Source organism: Aquarana catesbeiana, linkage group LG06, assembly GCF_042186555.1.
Source record: "Aquarana catesbeiana isolate 2022-GZ linkage group LG06, ASM4218655v1, whole genome shotgun sequence".
NCBI classification, from domain to species: Eukaryota; Metazoa; Chordata; class Amphibia; order Anura; family Ranidae; genus Aquarana; species Aquarana catesbeiana.
In genome coordinates, this window is record NC_133329.1 from 53,515,956 (window position 1) to 53,534,401 (window position 18,446).

General features: G+C 43.6%; 2 protein-coding genes across 4 annotated transcripts in view; one reads left to right on the plus strand and one right to left on the minus strand.

The window, feature by feature from the left end:
* Positions 1-18,446, minus strand: part of LOC141148415 (uncharacterized) — a 332,754-nt gene that overhangs the window by 107,812 nt on the left and 206,496 nt on the right. The window lies entirely within an intron of this gene.
* The window catches only part of LOC141148417 (demethylmenaquinone methyltransferase-like), a 90,264-nt gene continuing 79,011 nt past the window's right edge, over positions 7,194-18,446 (plus strand). For both annotated transcript variants that reach the window (XM_073635912.1, XM_073635911.1), the window contains exon 1: positions 7,194-7,373. The gene's annotated coding sequence lies outside the window, so the exon portion shown is untranslated. The remainder of the gene's footprint in view (positions 7,374-18,446) is intronic.

Here is an 18,446-nt window from a genome sequence, read left to right on the forward strand (position 1 = left end):
AAACCATGAAGTAAATATATACACCTAAGTGTTAACAATGAGACAAAATGATCAAATATGACAATGTAGCAAAAAGTCCAAATAAACGTATCTAAAGGTATAAATGTGTATCTTTTTTGTGATCATTTTCAACTACAATTGTTTGTTAATCCCTCCTAATAGCTCAGTCCCATACCAGTGCCTACAAAGAACTCACCAGAGGGTATTTACCTTATTATGACTTGTGGTCTACAGTTCTTGATTAACCTCTTCACAGCAGCTTTAGGCACATATGTGGCAGGTGGTACTTAACACCCATCCTCTGCATATATGGATTCCTGTGGTATTCTGGGTGGGCATTCAATCAGCACCACTAGAATTGTGACTAAACTGTCACTGTGCAGCCAATTGCAGTGCTCAGGATGATCAGGAACCCTTCCTACCAGTCTCAGGTGATATGACCTGGTAGTGACAAGAGAATAAAGGGAAATTGGGACTTTAAATGAAGCAATTGGATAGTGGAAGGAAAAATCAAAATAAAATTGTTCAATATGGATCTGAAGACAGTAAAAAAAATTAATTCCATATATATACAGAGTGTGCACAAGGCATAAACATGATGAATAAAAAAAAGTACGTACATGTCAACACATGATCATAATAGTAAATATATAAAATGGCATGACATACAGATGCCGACGGCAACATGCCTGATACTGACATCTGTGATCACATGATATATGTATCAACTAAATGGTATGTAAGTAGCATCGAACATAGTAAGTAGGTATCATTCCATATGAGGTATAGCTGTGGCATCAAACAAAGCTCGACGTGTTTCGTGGATATGTCCTCATCAGGAGCAGATGCGACAAATTCCTATGAAACATATGAGGATATAATCATACTCCTAAATAGAGGAGACATATCAAGGAAAATAGATATTTAGTGTATATAGGTGGTTAGCCAGCCACACTTACCAACACAGACAGTGAATGCGGCGCGTGGTAACTGGCATAAGGTGGGCTGGGAGCATAATTTCGTCACGGGAGCTGAGGCGGAAATATATAGGGATGCAACATCGGGCAGCGTAAGGGACTGCAGGATGTAACAAATCTCCATATGGAAAACATGATGTATTACTCATGAAGCAGGGGTATCTGGGAACAAAATATTAAATGTGTATAATTCTAACAATAGTAAGTTATGAATTATTATGCTTGATGATGCTACTTGCATAACATTTAGTAGATGTACACATATGATATGAGCACAGATGTCAGTATCGGGCATGTTGCCATCGGCATCTGTATGCCATTTTATATATTTACTATTATGATCATGTCTTGACATGTATGTACTTTGTTTTTATGCCTTGTGCACGCTGTGTGGTTAAAAAAAAAAAAAAAAATTTTTTTTTTTATTATTATATTTACTGTCTTCAGATACATGTTACCAATTAAACAGTTTTATATTGCTTTTTACCTCCATTATCCAATTGCTTCATTTAAAGTCCCAATTTCCCTTTATTCTCAACCCAAACCAGGGATGGAGGCAGTTCATTGTGCTTCATTTTAAAGTCCAAATCCCCCTCTTCATTTCTGGTAGTGACAAGAGATTAAATCAAGAGGCTGCAGGAGCAGGGACACACAGCGGCTGGCAGGAGGACCTGTTGAGGCATCATTGGGGGCTGGCTACAAGAACATGGAAGAGATAGCCGGCTCCTGATAAACAAAGAAGGGAATATGGTGGGGCAGGCTTCAGTTTGTGGTACAAGGCTAAATTTGATGAACAGACAAGTGTGTTTTCTGGAGACAACCCTACATGACAGGTAAGGGGGATAAAAAAAGCAGTGGGAGCCTGGTATAATACAATCTCCTGGCATCTCTTACCCACCTATTTAAACGACTATGCTGTAGCCCCTACCTTCTTTGTCAGGAGGTATTCTGTGAAAATGCATGCTCAGGACCCTCCTCTCAAGGGGGGGGGGGATCTGCTAAAATTAGCGCACACAGAATCTGGGGCAGTTGTGCATAGTAACCAATCAGCTTTTAACTGCAGCTTGTTCAATGATGCTTTAACAATAAAACCTGGAAGCTGATTGGTTACTAGAGTTGGGCGACCGGTTCAGCCTGAGCATTAGTTCAGGCTGAACATTGGCTGTTGGAACACCTGAATTATCAGGGCGTTCGACTGTTTGGCCCACCGAATGACCATAATGCACTGCGTCGCAGCACAGTGCATTGGAAGCCCTGAAGCAATGAAAGCTTTGCCCAGTAAGAGCACAGAGCAGTGTCAGAGCCATGATTGGAGAAAGTAATGATGACTAGGGATGGGCCACATGGACCCCTGTTCGGTTTTGCACCAAAACTTTTGAACACCGCAAAATTGGGACCCGAATAACAAACCCCATTAAAGTCAATGGGAACGTCAAAAATCAAAAGTGCCCATTTTGAAGGCTTATATGCAAGTAACTGGGCATACAATGGTTATACCCTGTTTCCCTGAAAATAAGACCTAGCGTGATTGTCGGTGATAGCTGAAATATAAGCCCTACCTTCCAAATAAGCCCTAGTTAAAGTCCTTGTAAGGCTTATTTTCAGGGTAGGGCTTATTTTCTGGGAAACAGGGTACGGCTTATTTGGGGGGTAGGGCTTATATTGCAGCCATCACTGACAATTGCGCTAGGTCTTATTTTTGGGGAAACAGGGTAGGAGTCCAGGTCCTGCCCTGGGGGAACAGGGTAGGAGTCCAGGTCCTGCCCTGGGGGACATGTATCAATAAAAAATTTTTGTGAAAAATGTACTTTTTAAATGAGCAGTGTTTTTTTTTTTTTTTTTTTTTTTTTTTTAAATAAGAGCCTAAAAATCAAATTCCTTCCAATATAGTGCCTGGGGGTCCCTTTAGTTTACCTGTAAAGTGGCAGATCTGTACCATGTCTAGAATCTGCTGCAGCAATAATTGCATTTATAAAGCCAAAAAAATTACCTTTTCCCTGCAAGCTGCCTCTATTTTGCTCAGCAACAGCTGGGGAGCCAGTGTGTATGGTGAGGCCACAATGTAGTGCACTGGGAACTAGATTAGAGATTTTTTAGATACATTCTGGTGTCACTTTGACTTTGTATAGAAGTAATGGGTGTGTAAAAATGTGGGTCTTTGGGTGGCCCCTTCCCACCGTAACCCTATAGAGGTAATCTTGATGAAATCAAAAATTGGCCTTGCTGTAAAAAATTGCAATGATATGCACCTGTCAAAAAGGTGCTGCAAAATTGGTCTTTGGGTGTTAATTGTGCCTATGAAACCTATACCAAAAACATTCTTCCAGATTAAATGAACACCCTCAAAGCTAGGCAGCCTCAAGTCCTGCAGAGATTCCACATCCCAAAAAGACTTAATCAGTAACATCGGCATCAGAGGCTTCATAGCTGGTAATCCAGGACTTTTTTTTTTTTAATAAAAGTCAAATGGTCCACGGAGTCTGTGGATAGACACATTCTATGATCAGTAACAAAACCTCCTGCAGCACTGAATGCCCGTTCTGAAAAAACGCTGGATGCAGTGCAGCCCAACAACTCAATAGCATACTAGGTAAGTTCTGGCCAGTGGTCTATTCTCATGACCCAGTAAGTCAGTGGATCGTCAGCTGGAAAGCTCCATCCCTGTTTTGGCCCCGAGGTAATCATCCACCACAGTGGCGGCTGGTGAAGTTTTAGGATGGGGGCACCAAACCCTGCCCTTTTTGACCCCTCCCACTTGGTGAAATAGTGGGTGTGACTCTAAGGGGGCATGGTTAGTGTCTGAGATGAATGAGGGAGGGAGAGAGAGATGGAGGGACAGCAGGCCCAGATCCTACACAACAATAGAAATATGTGTATTCCAGAAAGCAGATAAAGATACTCAACACCTGGTGTTAGCACTTCAATCATCATGGCACCATGGTTGTTATGGTGTCAGGATGATTTAAGCGCATTATTTCTATTATTGCATTGTAATATAAAATGAAATCATTCAACTCACCTTAATGCAGAATCAGTGGGAGCCCTGAGCGTGTCACCTGTCACGTCGCTTGCCATCAGGTGCCCCCAGCACAGTCCCTCCTTACATCAGGTGCCCCCAGCAGCAGAGTCCCTCCTTAGTGTCCCCATCAGCAGCAGAGTCCTCCTCACATGTGTCCCCATCATCAGCTGCAAAATTGTCCTTCACATGTGTCTTCATCAACAGAGCAGAGTCCTCCTCACATGTGTCCCCATCAGCACAGCCCTCCTTCATGCCGCATCTGTCTCCGTTCTCTTCAGCAGCAGCAGCTAGTTCCCGGCTTTCTCCATGTGTTCAGTGGAGAGGGGCCTCCCCTCTCCACTGAACAAAAAGGGATTTGTCCTTGCGGCGGCCATCTTTTTGTAGCCCACCGGAAGTGGCGTCTGGTCTCACACTGAGAACAAAGCACCCGGCCGTAGTGATACACTACGGGTGCGGGCGGAAGCTGTCCGGCGCAATGGACTGCGCCACTGTCAGGGATGGCTCAGCCCTTCCTTCTCTGAGCCGGCTTACTGATCATAGAATGTGTCTATCCACAGACTCCGTGGACCATTTGACTTTTATTAAAAAAAAAAAAGTCCTGGATTACCAGCTATGAAGCCTCTGATGCCGATGTTACTGAATAAGTCTTTTTGGGATGTGGAATCTCTGCAGGACTTGAGGCTGCCTAGCTTTGAGGGTGTTCATTTGCCAGCTCTCATCTCTCTCCACAGTTAACCAGCTGTTGTGGATCTGCTCGTCAGTCCTGCCCACTTAAAGATCTCCAGCTCACTTCATTCCTGCCTTCACCTTGGTCACATCACAAGAAACCATCTCCTGCGTTCCTGTTTAAAGACTGGCTTTGCTGACATCCCTTCTGGCTCCTTATCCTGCTTGCTGTTCCTCTACTTGGATCCCTGACTTCTGGCCTGGCTGATTACCCTATCTGGTTACTGAACTCTGGCTGACTGATTACCCGATCTGGTTACTGGTCTCTGGCTATGCTTTGACTACGCTTACTCTATTTACCTTTTTATTTTTATTAATAAACAAGTGTGATTTTACTGTACTTCTGTCTCGATCTGGTTCATGGACGGGCTGCCAGTGGTCCACCATGTGATGCAGATGCTGCTGATGGGCTGTGAAAACTGACAGCCCTGGGTGGCGAGGACTAAAATAATACCAACATGCCTCACTTAGGCGGATGTCTTGTCCAACGCTCCCCTCTTGACCAACAGAAGACTCAAAACTATGTTTTCCAGGACACTGTAACCTAATGGAGTCAGGAAAAATGTTCAATAAAATCCTCTTTAACACGTCCTCTAGAGATTTTATCTTCTTCACACTCTGTGGGGTTGGGTTGAGTTCTGAGACCTTCCCCTTATAACGGTGGTCAAGAAGGATTGCCAACCAGTAATCATCCTTCTCCTTTATGCCATTCTTGGGTTCTTTTGCACGTCCTCTAGAGATTTTATCTTCTTCACACTCTGTGGGGTTGGGTTGAGTTCTGAGACCTTCCCCTTATAACGGTGGTCAAGAAGGATTGCCAACCAGTAATCATCCTTCTCCTTTATGTATCCTTGGGTTCTTTCGCAGGCTTTGTCCATGTGCCTCAAATTTGCTGGGGCTTGAGAAGCAGACTCCTTGGGGTCACTTAGGATGACAGCCACGTACTACTCCCAAGGTTCCTATGGTTGAAAAGCCATCGCTTACAGATTGACGCATGTCTTCCTCTTCTTCGAAGCCTATGAAAGAGACAGAATCCTCCTCTTCATTCTCCTCCTCTCTCTCCTTCTGTGTGTTCTGTGACATAGGAATGATGGTGTCTGGATAAAGTGGGCCTTGAGAGGAAAGGAAGTCCTCCTCTTCCTCCTGCTTATCTGCCTCCAATGCCCTGTCCATAATGCCATGCATAGTCTGCTCCAGCAGGAACACAACAGGGATTGTGTCACTGATGCATGCACTTTCACGGCTCACCATCCTTGTGGCCTCCTCAAATGGTGACAATACAGTGCATGCATCCTTAATAATCAGCCATTGGCGTGGAAAAAAAAAGCCAAGGCGGCCTGAGCCTGTCGTTGTGCTGTATTCGCAAAGGTACTTGTTGATGGCCCTCTGCTGCGTGTATAACGGCTGCAGCATTAACAAAGTAGAGTTCCACTTGGTGGGCATGTCACAAATCAGGTGGTTTACAGGCAGGTGGATTTCCCGCTAAATTTCAGCCAACCGAGCATTGGCTGTGTATGACCGCTTGAAATGGCTACAGACTCTTCTGGCCAGCCTTAGCACATCTTGCAACCCTGGGTATGTATTTAGGAAGAGCTGCATCACCAAATTGAGAACATGTGCCAGGCAAGGCAAATGTGTCAACTTTCCCTGTCTAAGGGTGGACAGGAAGTTTGAGCCATTATCGCACACCACCATTCCTGGCTCCAGCTGGCATGGTGTGAACCACCTCTGGGCCTGTCCCTGCAGAGCTGCAAGAATTTCTGCTCCGGTGTGGTTCCTGTCCCCTAAACACACCAGCTGAAGTACTGCATGGCACCTTTTAGCCTGACTCTGGGAATAGCCCTTTGAACGCTTAGGGGTTCCCCCCCTCTACTCTTTTTTGTATAATATTGTGTTCCCTTTAGAGAGTATTGGGACAGAAAGTTGCTTTTGCATATACTCACATGTATATATGCGTTTGTAGCACATGTACATGTTTACAACTGCACGTATGTGGGTATGTATATGCATGTGCGGTTATCGTATTGTGTACATGTATGAATATGTGTGCACACATATGTACCACCATCATTATACATTAACCATTTATTTGAAGACTTGATTTGATTTATCCCTTTGAGAAGTATTTTTGGTCATGACATAATTTATAACAGATATACCCTTAATATTATATCAAGCATAGACTCCTTTCCTTCCTCCATTTTCACCATTTTATTAACTCACTGTAATTTATAGTATTTGATTACCAATTGTTAATAATTTAATAATAATTTTCTTAATTCATATTTTAGTTAATTTATTCATACAAATTTATTAATTTTATATCTGAGGTATATTTATGTATTTAATCAATTAATTATTTGATCGATTTCTTCAAACTTCATAAAATTATCATCATCCACTATTAATCAGCAAACTTTTTATTCGTATTTACATTCACTTCGGTCTACACCATCAACTATCTCATTTCCTGTTCCTGTGAAGTTACGACCTGCTGCTTTTCGTTTTCTGGTTCCCAGCCTCCTCTGGATCCCTGTAAGATCACACCAGTGCCCCAGGCTGCAAAGGGAAAACAGGACACCAAATAGGACGTTTATGAGACTCCAAGACTGGCGATTTTCACCGCATACTGAACTCATCTAATTTAACCTGTGAGTTACTACTTGTTTTTATTAAACATATGATTTATACTGCAGTCAGTCTGGCGCCCCTCAGTTTCCATTTCTACACAGAGCCCATTGCTTCACTCTAAGGGAGCTGCCTCCTGGTGCTAATCATACAAGATCTCGGATAATTTATAGACATTATGTTTTAACAAATGTTTTAATATTATGTGTGCTTACTCACACACACATTTTATGTATACCTATATTCCAATTGCTATATCATTTTATGTTATCACCATATCTAGCGCCACTTTTCGCCCCTGTTTTAACGCTTAAATATTGATGTTCATAAGACAAGTCTGCAGAGGAGGGCATGGAGGAGGAGGGGGAGGAGGAGGGGGTAGAGCTCACAGGTCTGGCATCATCACCTCCAGCTGTATGGGGACGTGGGGTACAACAAGCTGCAGCCCCGAGCCCTGTCCTGCATCCTTTCGAGTTGCAAGCAGCGTTACCCAGTGTGCTGTGAACCAAATATATCCTCCCTGTCCATGCTTGCTGGACCACGTGTCAGCAGTAAGGTGGATTTTACGGCTGACTGCCTTGCCCAACAATGCCAGAACATTCCCTTCCACGTGATGGTAGAGAGATGGAACGGCCTTATGTGAAAAGTAGTAGCGACTGGGAACCTGCCATTGTGCGAATTCACGGAAAGGGGGCAGAATCCACCAGGCTGAAAGGCAGAAGTTGGAGAGCCAACAGCCTTGACAAGCTTGCATTTAGACGCTGGGCATGCGGGTGGCAAGGACTGCATTTTTTTTTTTTCCGCTGCAGCAGATGGGGCAGAGAAATTTGCCAGCTACAGTCTACAGCTGGTGGTGTGCTACTGGCAGATGTGCTGATAGGACCTGGGACACCCTGTGATATACCCTCATCCCTGTCAGTGGAGGCTGCTGAGAGGTAATGACTCGGTATAGCAGAGGCAGACTGAAGTGGATAAGGACGAGGGACAGAATTGTGCCCCTTTTGTGTGGCTTTTAGGTGCTCTTGCCAACGGGCTGAGTGGCTGGACGTTAAATGCCTTGTTAAGCATGTAGTACCCAAATGGTTGGTGTTTTTGCCACGTTTGATGTGCCTAAGACACAGTTTGCAGATAGCAACAGCGCGATCTGCTGAAAAAGGCCCAGACAGCTGAGCTTTTGGGAAGTGGGCCAGGAGATAACAGCTGCAGAATGTGATGGAATGGGGTGGCTGCTCTCTACTTTCTTGATGTCGGCCTCCTTGGGGTTGTGCCGCCTCACCTTCAGTTTCCTCCTCTGCTCTATCTGGTACCAAAGTCGCATCAGTGACCTCATCATCATCATCATCTCCTCCATCTTCATTATTACCACTGGGGACAACTTGGCAATACACTGTGGCTTGAGGAACATGAATGCCAATTTGTCTACCAGTGTTCTCCCCTCTCTCTAGGCTCATGTTCCTGTCATCCTCAACCTCAGAACCAACATCTGAATCCAGTAATGGCTGGGCACCATCAAGGAGCAAGTGGCTGACGCTGTGGTCAAATAACTCAGCTGACTCCTCAATGGCTGATGTTGGGGCTATGGCAGGAATAGATGTGGAAAAGGAGGCAGGTTTATCCACTCTGGCAACTGCAGGGGACTGCACACTTGTCTCTGTTTGCGTGACAGAGGAGGAGGAAGGTTTAGTAAGCCAGTCCACCACCTCCTCTGCATGCTGTGGCTGAATAGCACGGGCAAACTCACTAAACAGAGGAACTGATGCCCTGCATGAAGACTGACCACCACGTCCACCTTTGCCTGTGGACACATTTGTTGCTGGCCATCTTACAGTGCCAAGGGAATGTCTGCCTTTTCTTATTATCCTCCCAGACATTATTGGGAGGGAGGGGGCGGTGCTCATAAGCAAATGTAAAGGAGAAGTTGAAATATGTATGTAGATGTCCTTTAATCAATGTAAAGAGGTGTTTGGTGCACTTTGATTTGAGTACTCCCACTACACAGACACACTCCACGGATACACTATAATATACTACAATATAATGCACCAAACGTACAGTGACGCACAGAACGATATGGCGTTAAACTGGCAGTAACACACACAGAACTACATGGTGTTAAACTGGCAGTAACGCACACAGAAGTAAATGGCGTTAAACTGGCAGTAACGCTATCTGAACTGTCCCTACTCTAGCAATACACTAATGTAAAGATTAATGATACGGTCTCACTACATTACACAGAAACTATCTGAGCTGTCCCTACTCTACACTAATGTATGTATGAAAGAAACAGTTTCACGGTAGTGTAGCGACGCCATCTGAGTTGTCCCTACTCTAGCTGTACACTATGCAAAGCTGAATGATGGTCCTCCTTACTACACTTTAGAGCTGCACGATTTATCATTAAGAATTGAAATTGCGATCTTTTTCCCTTCCCGATCTTCAAAATAGCATGTCACGATCTTTCTAACAAGTGCAGAGAGTTCTCACAGCTGGAAGAAAAACTCCAGGCAGCCTGCCAAGTTTAATTACAACACAAAGGAAAGAACTCCAGCTTGTAGATGAGGGAAGTTTAACCATTTAAAGACCAAACCTTTTCTGACATTTGTTGCTTACAAGTAAAAATCATTATTTTCTGCTAAAAAATTACTTGTGCCTTGTACACACGGTCGGACATTGATCGGACATTCCGAAAACAAAATCCATGGATTTTTTCCGATGGATGTTGGCTCAAACTTGTCTTGCATACACACGGTCACACAAAGTTGTCGGAAAATCCGATCCTTCTAAACGCAGTGACGTAAAACACGTACGTCGGGACTATAAACGGGGCAGTAGCCAATAGCCTTCGTCTCCATTTATTCTGAGCATGCATGGCACTTTGTGCATCAGATTTGTGTACACACAATTGGAATTTGAAAATTTTATAGCCTGCTCTTAAACTTTGTGTGTCAGAAAATCCAATGGAAAATGTCCGATGGAGCCCACACACGGTCGAAATTTCCGACAACACGCTCTGATCGCACATTTTCCGTCGGAAAATCCGACCGTGTGTACAGGGCATTGGAGTGCCCAAACACGATATTTTTTTTTTTTTAGCAGAGACCCTAGAGAATAAAATGGTGGTTGTTGCAATATTTTATGTCACATCGTATTTGCACAGCGGTTTTTCAAACGCAATTTTTTTTTGAAAAAAAATGCACTTTAACTAAAAACTAAACAGTAAAGTTAGCCCACTTTTTTGTATAATGTGAAAGAAGATGTTACACCGCGAGAATCATGAGAGAATTGTGATCTTTACTCTAAGAAAAAAAAATTGTGATTCTCATTTTTGCCAGAATCCTGCAGCTCTACTACACTCACACTATCCCTAAACTGACACTAAACTAATATTCTACAGTGACAATTGAAGCAAAATAGCACCCTAACTAATAGCACTGAACAGAGCCCTGTTCTATCTCTCTCCACGCCGAAATCACACTGAAAATGACTGCCAAAGAATACTTTTACACTGTGGGGCGGGAATGAGCCATGATCGGATAAAGTCATGATGACAGTGTCCAATCATGACTCTGACAGTGCTCGGTGCGCTGATTGGCTGAAGCTTTCACTGCTTCAGCCAATCAGGGCTTGCAATGCACTGTTCAGCACCACAATGCATTGTGGTCGGTTCAAGGGGGGCAAACAAACATTTAAACGACCCATTTGTTCGGCTGTTCGCTGAATGTCCGAGTAACGAAAGTTCGGCCCGAACTTATACATAGTTACATATAGTTACATAGTAGGTGAGGTTGAAAAAAGACACAAGTCCATCAAGTCCAACCTATGTGTGTGATTATGTGTCAGTATTACATTACATATCCCTGTATATTGCGTTCATTCAGGTGATTATCTAATAGTTTCTTGAAGCTATCAATGCTCCCCGCTGAGACCACCGCCTGTGGAAGGGAATTCCACATCCTTTCCGCTCTTACAGTAAAGAACCCTCTACGTAGTTTAAGGTTAAACCTCTTTTCTTCTAATTGTAATGAGTGGCCACGAGTCTTATTAAACTCTCTTCTGCGAAAAAGTTTTATCCCTGTGGGGTCACCAGTACAGTATTTGTAAATTGAAATCATATCCCCTCTCAAGCGTCTCTTCTCTAGAGAGAATAAGTTCAGTGCTCGCAACCTTTCCTCATAACTAAGATCCTCCAGACCCTTTATTAGCTTTGTTGCCCTTCTTTGTACTCGCTCCATTTCCAGTACGTCCCTCCTGAGGACTGGTGCCCAGAACTGGACAGCATACTCCAGGTGCGGGCGGACCAGAGTCTTGTAGAGCGGGAGAATTATCGTTTTATCTCTACAGTTGATCCCCCTTTTAATGCATGCCAATATTCTGTTTGCTTTATTAGCAGCAGCTTGGCATTGCATGCCATTGCTGAGCCTATCATCCACTAGGACCCCCAGGTCCTTTTCCATCCTAGATTCCCCCAGAGGTTCTCCCCCCAGTGTATAGATTGCATTCATATTTTTGCCACCCAAATGCATTATTTTACATTTTTCTACATTGAACCTCATTTGCCACGTAATCGCCCACCCCATTATTTTGTTCAGGTCTTTTTGCAAGATTTCCACATCCTGCGGAGAAGTTATTGCCCTGCTTAGCTTAGTATCGTCTGCAAATACCGAGATTGAACTGTTTATCCCATCCTCCAGGTCGTTTATGAACAAATTAAATAGGATTGGTCCCAGCACAGAACCCTGGGGAACCCCACTACCCACCCCTGACCATTCTGAGTACTCCCCATTTATCACCACCCTCTGAACACGCCCTTGTAGCCAGTTTTCAATCCATGTACTCACCCTATGGTCCATGCCAACGCACCTTATTTTGTACAGTAAACGTTTATGGGGAACTGTGTCAAATGCTTTTGCAAAATCCAGATACACCACGTCTACGGGCCTTCCTTTATCTAGATGGCAACTCATCTCCTCATAGAAGGTTAATAGATTGGTTTGGCAAGAACGATTCTTCATGAATCCATGCTGATTACTGCTAATGATATCATTCTTATTACTAAAATCTTGTATATAGTCCCTTATCATCCCCTCCAAGAGTTTACATACTATTGATGTTAGGCTAACTGGTCTGTAATTCCCAGGGATGTTTTTTGGGCCCTTTTTAAATATTGGTGCTACATTGGCTTTTCTCCAATCAGCTGGTACCATTCCAGTCAATAGACTGTCTGTAAAAATTAGGAACAACGGTCTGGCAATCACCTGACTGAGTTCCCTAATTACCCTCGGATGCAAGCCATCTGGTCCCGGTGATTTATTAATGTTAAGTTTCTCAAGTCTAATTTTAATTCCGTCCTCTGTTAACCATGTAGGTGCTTCCTGTGTTGTGTCATGAGGATAAACACTGCAGTTTTGGTTACTGAAGCCACCCGATTCACTCGTGAAGACTGAGGAGAAGAATAAATTCAATACCTTTGCCATCTCCCCATCCTTTGTAACCAGATGTCCTTCCTCATTCTTTATGGTGCCAATATGGTCTGTCCTCCCTTTTTTACTGTTTACATACTTAAAGAATTTCTTGGGATTTTTTTTGCTCTCCTCCGCTATGTGTCTTTCATGTTCTATCTTAGCCATCCTAATTGCACCCTTACATTTCTTATTGCATTCTTTATAAATTCTGAATGCTGTGGATGATCCCTCAACCTTGTATTTTTTAAAGGCCTTCTCCTTTGCTTTTATATGCATTTTTACATTGGAGTTAAGCCATCCAGGATGTTTGTTCGCTCTTTTAAATTTATTACCCAATGGGATACATTGGCTAATGCCCTTATTTAATATGCTCTTAAAGCAAACCCATCTCTCCTCCGTATTCTTTGTTCCTAATATTTTATCCCAATTTATGCCTTTTAGCAAGGTTTGTAGTCTAGGGAAGTTGGCTCTTTTGAAATTCAGTGTCTTTGTGTTCCCTTCATGTCTCCTATTTGTGTGATTTATACTGAAACTAATTGACCTGTGATCGCTGTTACCTAAATTGCCCCGTATTTCCACATCTGTTATCAGGTCTGTATTGTTGGTAATCAGTAGATCTAGTAATGTTTTATTTCTAGTTGGTGCGTCTACCATCTGACCCATAAAATTGTCCTGCAAGACACTAAGGAACTGGCGAGCCTTAAATGAATGCGCGGTTCCCTCCGCCCAGTCTATGTCTGGATAATTAAAATCCCCCATTATGATAACACTTCCCATCCTTGCTGCTAATCCAATTTGTGATAGGAGATCCGTCTCCACTTCCTCCCTCAGGTTAGGGGGCCTATAGCATACTCCCAGTATTATTTTCCCCTTAGCTTCATCCCTTTGGAGCTCTACCCATAAAGATTCCACCTCCTCCCTAGCCCCCTCAGTGATGTCATCTCTCACATTCACTTGTACATTATTCTTGATATATAGGCATACCCTTCCCCCTTTTTTACCCTCTCTGTCCTTGCGGTATAGGGTATACCCTTGAATGTTTGCCAGCCAATCATGAGAGCTGTTGAACCAGGTCTCTGAAATTCCCACAAAATCCAAATCCTCCTTGTACAACAGTATCTCTAGTTCACCCATCTTGTCCGCCAGGCTCCTGGCATTGGTGAACATGCCACATAGTTTAGACCGGTCGCATATTGTTCTCGTATTGGGTGTTTCAAGATTGCAACTTGGACTTGCTACTATACTCACCTTGTGTTTTTGTGCTTTGGTTAACCTACCACTAATGCCCCCAATACTACCCTCTGGAATATCTTCCGCGCTGGCTATCACTGTCTCTGGACCCTCCCCCCCATCGCCGAGTTTAAAAACCCCTCTAAATTTTTGGCCATCTTCATTCCCAGCAGATCTGCACCCTCCTCATTTAGGTGCAGTCCGTCCCTTCTATAGTACCGGTTACCGACTGAGAAGTCGGCCCAGTCCTCCAGGAACCCAAACCCCTCCTTACTACACCAGCTCTTTAGCCACTTGTTTACTTCCCTAATCTCCCTCTGCCTCTCTGGTGTGGCTCGATGTACCGGTAGTATTCCTGAGAACACTACCTTGGAGGTCCTTTTCCTCAATTTAGCTCCTAAGTCCCTAAAATCGTTCTTTAGGACACTCCATCTGCCTCTGACTTTGTCATTGGTGCCAACGTGCACCATGACAGCGGGGTCTTCCCCAGCCCCTCCCAGTAATCTGTCCACAAGATCCGTGATGTGCCGAACCCGAGCGCCCGGTAGACAACATACTGTTCGGCGCTTCAGGTCTTGGTTACAGATTGCCCTCTCTGTCCTTCTAAGAATTGAATCCCCTACCACCAGAATCTGTCTTTCCTTTCCCTTTGCTGCCCCCCCACTCTCACTGGAGGAGTTCTTCCCCTGGCAGCTAGGAGAGTCCCTCATCTCCAGCAGTGCTGGTCCCTGACTGGTTACCCCAATGTCACTCAATGGAGCGTACTTATTGGGATGCTCCAGTCCTGGATCGGCCTCCCTGGCACTTCCCCCTCTACCCCTCCTGACTGTCACCCATCTACTCTTTGCTAGTGCCTGCACCTCTTTGTCTCCACCCGCCTCTGTGCTGGCCCCTGCCGGCACCTGCCGTGTACGTTCCTGGCTCACCTTTAGTATGGAGGGACTTCTCAGTGCTGACAGTTGCTTCCCCAGATTCAGAACCTGGGCTTCCAGGGAAACAATGTGCTTACATTTTGCACAGCAGTATTCGCCCTCGATCGGATGATCAAGGAACACATACATGCGGCAAGATGTACAAAGAGTCGCCTCTCCACACCCGCCGGGCATCGTACCTATTAAATTTGGTGAGGATTTGGGGATTTTACCCTGTCCAAATTACCTAACAACTAGCTTCCTGGCACTAATACTCAAGACAATACACAGGTACACGACAAGACAATACACAGGTACACAATACACAAGTACTAACGATCCACACACACTACTCAGACAACACTCAGATACTCACACTACACAGGTACTATGACCCCTGTTATAACCTCCTGTTTTAAACTCTTGTTTTTAACTCCCACTTAATCCAGCTCCACTTACACCAAGCTCCACAGCTTCAAATTGAGCACGCTCAGACTGAGTCCTACAACAAGTTAAATAGGCACCTGTGAGCAATTAACCACACCCCTTAATTGATAGACTGATGAAACAAGAAAAAAAAAAAAAAAAAAAAGCTATTTAAAAAGTGACAACAAAAGGCAAATTAAAAACTAAAAGGAAAAGTCCCCAAAATGCAACCCAGCAAACACCAGACAGCAAACACACACCAACAGACAGCAACACACACCAACAGACAGCAAGACTTGTATACTCTAACACTTGTTTTTAACTCCCACTTAATCCAGCTCCACTTACACCAAGCTCCACAGCTTCAAACTGAGCACGCTCAGACTGAGTCCTACAACAAGTTAAATAGGCACCTGGGAGCAATTAACCACACCCCTTAATTGATAGACTGATGAAACAAGAAAAAAAAAAAAAAAAAAAGCTATTTAAAAAGTGACAGCAAAAGGCAAATTAAAAACTAAAAGGAAAAGTCCCCAAAATGCAACCCAGCAAACACCAGACAGCAAACACACACCAACAGACAGCAAACACACACCAACAGACAGCAACACACACCAACAGACAGCAAACACACACCAACAGACAGCAAACACACACCAACAGACAGCAACACACACCAACAGACAGCAACACACACCAACAGACAGCAAGACTTGTATACTCTAACACTTGCTTTTAACTCCCACTTAATCCAGCTCCACTTACACCAAGCTCCACAGCTTCAAACTGAGCACGCTCAGACTGAGTCCTACAACAAGTTAAATAGGCACCTGTGAGCAATTAACCACACCCCTTAATTGATAGACTGATGAAACAAGAAAAAAAAAAAAAAGCTATTTAAAAAGTGACAGCAAAAGGCAAATTAAAAACTAAAAGGGAAAGTCCCCAAAATGCAACCCAGCAAACACACACCAACAGAAAAATGCAACCCAGCAAACACACACCAACAGACAACAAACACACACCAACAGACAACAAACACACACCAACAGACAGCAACACACACCAACAGACAGCAACACACACCAACAGACAGCAACACACACCAACAGACAGCAAGACTTGTATACTCTAACACTTGTTTTTAACTCCCACTTAATCCAGCTCCACTTACACCAAGCTCCACAGCTTCAAACTGAGCACGCTCAGACTGAGTCCTACAACAAGTTAAATAGGCACCTGTGAGCAATTAACCACACCCCTTAATTGATAGACTGATGAAACAAGAAAAAAAAAAAAAAAAAGCTATTTAAAAAGTGACAGCAAAAGGCAAATTAAAAACTAAAAGGAAAAGTCCCCAAAATGCAACCCAGCAAACACCAGACAGCAAACACACACCAACAGACAGCAAACACACACCAACAGACAGCAAACACACACCACCAGACAGCAAACACACACCAACAGACAGCAACACACACCAACAGACAGCAAGACTTGTATACTCTAACACTTGTTTTTAACTCCCACTTAATCCAGCTCCACTTACACCAAGCTCCACAGCTTCAAACTGAGCATGCTCAGACTGAGTCCTACAACAAGTTAAATAGGCACCTGTGAGCAATTAACCACACCCCTTAATTGATAGACTGATGAAACAAGAAAAAAAAAAAAAAAAAAAAAAGCTATTTAAAAAGTGACAGCAAAAGGCAAATTAAAAACTAAAAGGAAAAGTCCCCAAAATGCAACCCAGCAAACACCAGACAGCAAACACACACCAACAGACAGCAACACACACCAACAGACAGCAAGACTTGTATACTCTAACACTTGTTTTTAACTCCCACTTAATCCAGCTCCACTTACAACAAGCTCCACAGCTTCAAACTGAGCACGCTCAGACTGAGTCCTACAACAAGTTAAATAGGCACCTGTGAGCAATTAACCACACCCCTTAATTGATAGACTGATGAAACAAGAAAAAAAAAAAAAAAAAAAAAAGCTATTTAAAAAGTGACAGCAAAAGGCAAATTAAAAACTAAAAGGAAAAGTCCCCAAAATGCAACCCAGCAAACATCAGACAGCAAACACACACCAACAGACAGCAAACACACACCAACAGACAGCAAACACACACCAACAGACAGCAACACACACCAACAGACAGCAACACACACCAACAGACAGCAAGACTTGTATACTCTAACACTTGTTTTTAACTCCCACTTAATCCAGCTCCACTTACACCAAGCTCCACAGCTTCAAACTGAGCACGCTCAGACTGAGTCCTACAACAAGTTAAATAGGCACCTGGGAGCAATTAACCACACCCCTTAATTGATAGACTGATGAAACAAGAAAAAAAAAAAAAAAAGCTATTTAAAAAGTGACAGCAAAAGGCAAATTAAAAACTAAAAGGAAAAGTCCCCAAAATGCAACCCAGCAAACACCAGACAGCAAACACACACCAACAGACAGCAAACACACACCAACAGACAGCAACACACACCAACAGACAGCAACACACACCAACAGACAGCAACACACACCAACAGACAGCAAGACTTGTATACTCTAACACTTGTTTTTAACTCCCACTTAATCCAGCTCCACTTACACCAAGCTCCACAGCTTCAAACTGAGCACGCTCAGACTGAGTCCTACAACAAGTTAAATAGGCACCTGGGAGCAATTAACCACACCCCTTAATTGATAGACTGATGAAACAAGAAAAAAAAAAAAAAAGCTATTTAAAAAGTGACAGCAAAAGGCAAATTAAAAACTAAAAGGAAAAGTCCCCAAAATGCAACCCAGCAAACACCAGACAGCAAACACACACCAACAGACAGCAAACACACACCAACAGACAGCAACACACACCAACAGACAGCAACACACACCAACAGACAGCAACACACACCAACAGACAGCAAGACTTGTATACTCTAACACTTGTTTTTAACTCCCACTTAATCCAGCTCCACTTACACCAAGCTCCACAGCTTCAAACTGAGCACGCTCAGACTGAGTCCTACAACAAGTTAAATAGGCACCTGTGAGCAAT